We start from the raw sequence: 8776 nt of genomic DNA, 5'->3' as shown, positions 1-8776 counted from the left end.
TTTTTTTTTTTTTTTTTTTTTTTGAGACGGAGTTTCGCTGTTGTTGCCCAGACTGGAGTGCAATGGCACGATCTCGGCTCACCGCAACCTCCGCCTCCTGGGTTCAAGCAATTCTCCTGCCTCAGCCTCCCGAGTAGCTGGGACTACAGGCACGCACCATCATGCCCAGCTAATTTTTGTATTTTTAGTAGAGATGGGGTTTCACCTTGTTGACCAGGATGGTCTCGATCTCTTGACCTCGTGATCCACCCGCCTCGGCCTCCCAAAGTGCTGGGATTATAGGCGTGAGCCACCGCGCCCAGCCACAAATAACAATTTTTTAAAAATACAATGGAGCTCCAATACATCTAGCAGCAGACTTTTTAGTGGAAACCCTATTGGCCAGGAGAGAATGGTATGACATATTCAAAGTGCAAAAGGAAAAAAACTTTTACCCTAGAATACTATATCCAGTGAAAATAGCCTACAAACCTGAAGGAGAAATAAAGACTTTCCCAGACAAACAAAAGCTAAGAGATTTCATCAACATCAGACCTGTCCTACAAGAAATGCTAAGGGAATTCCTCAATCTGAAAGCAAAGGATGTTAACGAGCAATAAAAATCATCTGAAGGTACAAAACTCACAGGTAATAGTAAGTACACAGAGAAACACAGAATATTATGACAATGTAACTGCGGTGTATAAAATACTTATATCTTAAATAGAAAGACTAAGAGACCAATTAAAAATAATAACTATATCAACTTTTCCAGACAGACAGTAAATAAAGATATAAATACAAACAAAAAGTTTAAAAGTAGGGGGAACGAAGTTAGATGTAGAGTTTTTATTAGTTTTCTCTTTGTTTATGCAATCACTGTTGTCATCAGTTTAAAATAATGGTTATGAGATATTATTTGCAACCCTCATGATAAACTCAAATAAAAAAATACAATAGATATTCAAGAAATAAAAAGTAAATTGAAACACACCACTAGAGAAAATCACCCTCACTAAAAGGAAGACAGAAAAGAAGGGAAGAAGGAAAAGAATACCACAAAACAACCAGAAAACCAATAACAAAACAGCAGGACTAAGTCCTTACTTATCAATATTAACATTGAATGTAAATGGAGTAAATTCTCCAATGAATAGGCAGAGAGTGGCTAAATGAACAACGAAAAAACAAGACCCAATGATCTGTTGACAACAAGAAACACACTTCACCTACAAAGACACATACAAACTGAAAATAAAGGGATGGGAAAAAGATATTCCATGCAAATGGAAACCAAAAAAGAGCAGGAGTAGCTATACTTACATCAGACAAAATAGATTTCAAGAAAAAATTATAAAAAAGAGACAAGGTCATTATATAGTAATAAAGGGATCAATTCAGCAAGAGTATATAACAATTATAAATATAAATGAACCCAGTCCTGGAGTACTCAGATATATAAAGTAAATATTATTAGAGCCAAAGAGAGAGATTGAGCCCAATACAATAATAGCTGGAGACTTTAACATCCCACTTTCAGCACTGGACAGATGATCCAGAAAGAAAATCAACAAAGAAAAACCAAATTTAATCTGCACTACAGACTACATGAACCAGTAAGATATTTACAAAACATTTCATTCAGTGGCTGCAGAATCCACATTCTACTCAGCACATGGATCATTCTCAAGGATAGACCATATGTTAGGCTACAAAACAAGTATTAAAATTTTTTTAATTGAAATAATATCAAGTATCTTCTATGACCACAATAAAATAAAACTAAAAATCAACAACAAGTGGAATTTTGAAAACTACACAAACACAAGGAAATTAAACACTATGCTCCTGAATGACCAGTGGGTCAATGAGGAAATTAAGGAGGAAATTGGAAAATTTATTGAAATAAATGCTAATGAAAACACAACATACCAAAACATATGGGATGTAGTGAAAGCAGGCCTAAGAGGGAAGTTTATAGCTATAGGCGTCTATATCAAAAAAGTATAAAAACTTCAAATAAACAACCTAACAATGTATCTTCAAGAACTAGAAAAGCAAGAGCCAACCAAACCCAAAATGAGTAGAGGAAATAATAAAGATGAGAGCAGAAATAAATGAAATTGAAATGAAGAAAACAATACACAAGATCAGTGAAAAGTTGTCTATTTAAAAAGATAAACAAAATTGACAACCTTTAGCCAGGCTAACAAAAAAAAGAGAGAAGACCCAAATAAATAAAATCAGAGATGAAAAAGGAGACATTACAACTGATACTTCAGAAATTCAATGGATCATTAAAGGCTGCTATGAGCAACTATATGCCAATAAATTGGAAAACCGAGAATAAATGAATAAATTCTTAGACACATACAACCTATTAAGATTAACCATGAAAAAATCCAAAACCTGAACAGACCAGTAACAAGTAACAAAATAAGGTGAAACCCCGTCTCTACCAAAAATACAAAAATTAGTCAGGTGTGGTAGCACACACCTGCAGTCCCAGCTATTGGGGAGGCTGAGGCAGGAGAATCACCTGAACCCAAGACGCAGAGGTTGCACTGGGTCGAGATCACACAACTGCACTCCAGCCTGGGTGACAGAGTGAGATTCCATCTCAAAAAAAAAAAAAAAAAAAAGAAAGAAAGAAAGAAAAAGAAAAGATCGAAGCCATAATAAAAAAGAAGCCTGGGATCTAACGGCTTCACTGTTGAATTCTACCAAACACTTAAGAACTAATACCAATCCTACTCAACCTATTCCAAAAAAAAAGTAAAGAGAATAGTTCCAAACTCATTCTACAAGGCCAATATTACCCTGATACCAAAACTAAAGAAACATCAAAAAAAGATGATAAACACAGTGATAAAACACTGATGCAAAAATCTTCAACAAAATACTGGCAAATCAAATTCAACAACACATTTAAAAAATCATTCACAGGCCAGGTGCGGTAGCTCACGCTTGCAATCCAGCACTTTGGGAGGCCTAGGCAGGCAGATCACCTGAGTTCAGGAGTTCAAGACCAGCCTGGCCAACATGGCGAAACCCCATCTCTATTAAAAATACAAAATTAGGCCAGGCACAGTGGCTCACACCTGTAATCCCAGCACTTTGGGAGGCTGAGGCGGGTGGATGACGAGGTCAGGAGATCAAGACCATCCTGGCCAACATGGTGAAACCTCATCTCTACTAAAAAATACAAAAATTAGCTGGGTGTGGTGACACGTGCCTGTAAACCCAGGTACTTGGGAGGCTGAGGCAGGAGAATCTCTTGAACCAGGAGTCAGAGTTTGCAGTGGGCCAAGATCGCACCATTGCACGCTAGCCTAGAGACAGCAAGACTCAAAAAAAAAAAAAAAAAAAATTGGTGAAAGTTAAATATAAAAGGGAAATAATACTATGATCATATATTGGTTATACATTAAAATATATTTAAAATATATTTATCAGTTCATAAACTGTGAAAGAACTACATAAAATACAGGCTTAATTATATAATTACTTTAAAATTTTTACAGGTCAAAATGCACATGAATTAAAAGGTAAAATGCAAGTTGAGAATTATATTTGTTTGTTTGTTTTGTTTTTTGAGTCAGGATCTCACCTTGCTGACCAGGCTAAAGGGCAGTGGCACAATTCCCAGTTCAATGCAGCCTTGACCTATGGGGTCCAAGTGATCCTCTTACTTCAGCTTCCCAAGTAGCTGGGCCTACAGGGGCATACCACCATGCTTTGCTAATTTTTGTATTTTTTGTACAGACAGGGTTTTACCACGTTGCCTAGGCTGGTTTTGAACTCCTGGGCTCAAGTGATCCACCCACCGTAGCCTCCAAAACTGCTGGGATTACAAGGGTCAGCCACCATGCCCAGCAATTTATAAAATTAGAAATAAAAATAATCAATGAACAAAAAGCTTGCTACACTTTATAAGTCATCAAAGAAGAACAGGCCAGGTGTGATGGCTCATGCCTGTAATCCCAGCACTTTGGTAGGTCAAGGCAGGTGCATCATTTGAGGTGAGGAGTTCAAGACCAGCCTGGGCAACATAGTGAAACCCTGTCTCTACTAAAAACACAAAAATTAGCAGGGTGTGGTAGTGGGCACCTGTAATCCCAGCTGCTGGGGAGGCTGAGGCAGGAGAATCACATGAACCCAGAGGCAGAGGTTACAGTGAGCCAATATGGCACCACTGCACTCCAGCCTGGGTGACAGAGCAAGACTTGGTCTCAAAAAAAAAAAAAAAAAACCTCCAACAAAATAAAAATAAAGTGAAGTGTGTCTTTTTTACATCAAACTGACAAACTGGAAGATTTTTAAAATAAAATAATTGTGCCAATGGCACAGTGAAATAGATTAACACTTATCTTTTGTTTAAATATACGGAAATAGAATTATCTTTAACATCTTAATGATAAGCTTAACAATCTAGGAATCTAACCTAATAAAATAACTGGAAATGTGGTCAAAGATTTATATTCAAAGAAGTTAATCACTGCCGGGTGCAGAGGCTCACACTTGTAAGCCCAGCACTTTGGGAGGCCGAGGCAGGTGGATTACTTGAGGTCAGGAGTTCGAGAGATCAGCCTGGCCAGCATAGTGAAATCCCATCTCTACTAAAAATACAAAAAATTAGCTGGGTATGGTGGTATATACCTGTAATCCCAGCTACTCAGGAGGCTGAGGCAGAAGAACTGCCTGAACCTGAGAGGCAGAGGCAGAGGTTGCAATGAACTGAGATGGTGCCACTGCACTCCAGCCTGGGTGACAGAAACTCCGTTTAAAAAAAAAGAAGTTCATCACAGTTTGGACAACACAGCGAAATTTCATCTCTACAAAAATAAAATTTAGGTTGAGCACAGTGACTCACACCTGTAATCCCAGCACTTTCGGAGGTTGAGGTGGGCAGATCAACTGAGGCTGGGAGTTGGAGACCAGCCTGACCAATATGGTGAAACCCCACCTCTACTAAAAATACAAAAGATTAGCTGGGCATGGTGGCAGGCACTTGTAGTCTCAGCTATTCAGGAGGAGGCTGAGAGGGGAGAACCACTTGAACTTGGGAAGTGGAGGTTGCGGTGAGCCGATATCGTGCCACTGCACTCCAGCCTGGGTGACAGAGGGAGATCCTGTCAAAATAAGTAAATAGGCCAGGCGCAGTGGCTCACAAGGTCAGGAGATCGAGACCATCCTGACCAACATGGTGAAACCACGTCTCTACTAAAAAATAAAAAAAATTATCCAGGTGTGGTGGCGCGCGCCTGTGTTCCCAACTACTCGGGAGGCTGAGGCAGGGGAATTTGAACCCAGGAGGCAGAGATTGCAGTGAGCCGAGACTGCACCACTGCACTCCAGCTGGGTGACAGAGTAAGACTCCGTCTCAAAAATAAATAAATAAATAAAATAATAAATAATTTAAAAATAAGCTGAGTGTGGTAGCACACCTGTGGTCTCAGCTACTCAGTAGGCTGAGGTGGGAGGATGGCTTGGACCTGGGAGGTTATAGTGACTGTAGACAGGACTGCTTTCTTGATTTCTTTTTCAGCTACTTTGTTATTGATGTATACAAACTATTGATTTTTGTATATTAATTTTATATCCTGCAACTTACTGAATTCACTTATCAATTTTTGTTTTTTTTTTTTTCTTTTTACCTTTCCCCCCTCATTTTTCTTGTCATCTTACTGTTTATCGGTACTAAGAGTTTTCTGGCAGAGACTTTAGATTTTGCTTTTGTTTTTGAGACAGGATCTCAATCTGTTGCCCAGGCTGGAGTGCAGTGGCACAATTATGGCTCACCGCAGCCTTGACCTCCTGGGCTCAAGTATTCCTCCCACCTCAGCCTCCTAAGTAGCAGCTGGCACTACAAATGCGTGCTACCATACCCAGCTAATTTTTGTATTTTTTGTAGAGAGGGGGCCTTCCTGTTGCCCAGGCTGGTCTTGAACTCCTGGGTTCAAGTAATCCTCCTGCCTCATCCTCTCAAAGTGCTGGGATTACAGACGTGAACCACCACACTAGGCTGACTTTTTTTTTAACCTGTAATGTCTCATCTAGAGGCAGTCTAGCACAAGCCATGCCTTCTGTGGTAGACAGACTCCTTAAATGGCCACTATTTACTCCAGCCTCCTGGTGTTCATGCCCTTGTGTAATCTCTTCCTCCTGAGTATAGATTGGCCTAGTAATTTGCTACTAACTAACAGACTATAGCAAAGGTGATAGGACACCACTCCATGATTATAAAAGATTCTGACTTCCATCTTCCTAGGAGACTTGCTATTCCTTTCTCAGCTTTGTGATGCTGCAGAAGCTACATGGAAAGGAATTCAGGGCAACCTCCGGCCATCAGCCAGTGAGAAACTGAGCCCCTCAATTCAACATCCCTTCAGGAAGAGAATTCTGTCGCCAACCAAGTTAGTTTGGAAACAGATTCTTCCTCAGCCAAGCACTGAGATGAGACACCAGCTCTGGCTGGCACCTTGACTACCTCCTGTGAGAGACCCTGAAACAGAAGACCCACCTAAGCTATGCTGAGTCCTGACCTGTGGAAACTGCCATAATAAAAATGTATGTTGTTTTAAACTGCTAAATCTGTGGTAATCTTTTATGCAACAATAAATAACTAATGTACCCTATGTGGAAATCCTGCTGAATAAGCTGTCTGGCAATTTCTTAAAAAGTCAGATATACCATATTACCCAGCAATCTCACTGCCAGGTATTTACCCCAAAATAAATGAAAACATGTCTACAAAAAGATGTATACATAAATGCTTACAGCAGCTTTATTCACAATAATCAAAAGTTGGAAAATACCTCAAATAACCATTACATGTGAATAGATAAATATTATATCCATATAACAAAATACTAGAGTTAAAAAGGAATGAATTACTGATACATGCTGTAACGTGGATGAATATAAAAATCATTACGCTGAGTGAAAGAAGCCAAAAAAAAAAAAAGAAAACATAATTTCTGAGTGCATTTATAGAGTTCTAAAAAATGCAAAGCAATATATACAACAGGTGAGGGCACTGGGAGGGACAGACTGCAACACAGCATAAGGAAACTTTGTGAGAAAATAAAAATTTTATCTTGGTTGTAGTGACTGTTTCACAATAAATACTATAAACTAAGAAATATATCTATCAAAACACATCAAAATGTACATTTTAAATGGATACAGTTTATTGTATGTAAATTATAACTCATTAAGCTGACAAAAAAAAAATCACCTTCTTTGTGGAAGCCTATTTAACTGTATCTAATACAGCCAATTCTATTATTCAACCTTATCCCTCAAACAGTATTCCACAGGTAAATTGCTTAAACTGCACAGAATCTGGGGCTTCCTGAATTCTACAGTAGCTAAAACTTGCAAAACACTATTATATGCTACCAAGCACTGTTTTATTATTAACTCAATTAGTCCCTTTAACAACTGCATGAAATAGGTTCTATTACCTGCATTGTACAAATGAGAAAGCTGAAGTATAGAAAAATTAAGTAACTTGCTTTAGACCATAGAGTGTCCCATGATTCGAGCCAGGCAGTCAGATTCTAGAAGTTGAGCTCTTCATCACACCACTCTATATACTCGGACTACTTGAGTCTTAAGTAAAAGTATACTCTCAGCTCATCCAAGACTGAGAGGTTCATTCACTTATTCAACAAATACTTAAGTAAGCAGTATATGTCAAGTATTACCTTAATTGCTAAAGACACAATGGTGACAAAAATATAGATGTGATATCTCCTTTTATGGAGCTTACATTCTAGTAAGAACTTATGTTTAAAGCACAGGATTCTTTTTTCTAAAAAAAAAAAAAAATGTATATATATATATATATATATGTGTGTGTGTATATATATATATATATATATATATATATATATATGTATGTATGTATTTTAGAGACAGGGTGTTGCTCTGTCACCCAGGCTAGAGTACAGTGGCTCCATCACGGCTCATTGCAGCCTCCAACTCCTGGGCTCAAGCAATCCTCCCTCCTCAGCCACCTATGTAGCAAGGAACCAGGCATGTACTATCACGCCATTTTTTTTTTTAAGTTTTTGCTTTTTGTAGAAACAGTGTCTTCCTATGTTGCCCAGGCTGGTCTCCACCTCCTGGCTTCAAACAATCCCTACCTACCTTCCCTGGAACTATGCCTAGCTAGGATTCTTAAATCAAAATGTTTTGCCCTTTATTTATAAATGTTTATTCAAATATTTATGGGGCGGGAGGAAGTGACACGTAGCAGTGGTACCCAAATGTGCCTGCACTTTTCTTTTTTTGAGTTGGAGTTTCGCTCTTATTGCCCAGGCTGGAGTGCAATGGTGCAATCTCAGCTCACTGCAACCTCTGCCTCCCGGGTTCAAGCCATTGTCCTGCCTCAGCCTCCCGAGTAGCTGAGACTACAAGCATGTACCACCACACCCGCCTAATTTTGTATTTTTATCTCTTATTATTTATTTATTTAGAGATGGAGTTTCGTTCTTTTTGTCCAGGCTGGAGTGCAATGATGCGATCTTGGCTCACTGCAACCTCCACCTCCTGGGTTCAAGCGGTTCTCCTGCCTCAGCCTCCCCAGTAGCTGAGATTACAGGCATGCACCACCATGCCCAGCTACTTCTTTTTTTTTGTATTTTTAGTAGAGATGGGGTTTCTCCATGTTGCTCAGTCTGGTCTTGAACTCCTGACCTCAGGTGATCCACCCACCTCGGCTTCCCAAAGAGCTGGGATTAAAGGCGTGAACCATGGTGCCCGGCCTTAATTTTGTATTTTTAGTAGA

General features: G+C 39.1%; 1 protein-coding gene across 6 annotated transcripts in view; it reads right to left on the bottom strand.

Annotated features, from left to right (window-relative positions):
• Positions 1–8776, bottom strand: part of NCOA6 (nuclear receptor coactivator 6) — a 114429-nt gene that overhangs the window by 81974 nt on the left and 23679 nt on the right. The window lies entirely within an intron of this gene.

The sequence above is a fragment of the Sapajus apella genome, unplaced genomic scaffold (assembly GCF_009761245.1).
Source record: "Sapajus apella isolate SASKATOON/1434 unplaced genomic scaffold, GSC_monkey_1.0 scaffold33, whole genome shotgun sequence".
In the NCBI taxonomy this organism is placed as follows: domain Eukaryota; kingdom Metazoa; phylum Chordata; class Mammalia; order Primates; family Cebidae; genus Sapajus; species Sapajus apella.
The sequence above is the reverse complement of the archived record's forward strand: the minus strand, read 5'-3'. Positions and strand labels throughout refer to the sequence as shown.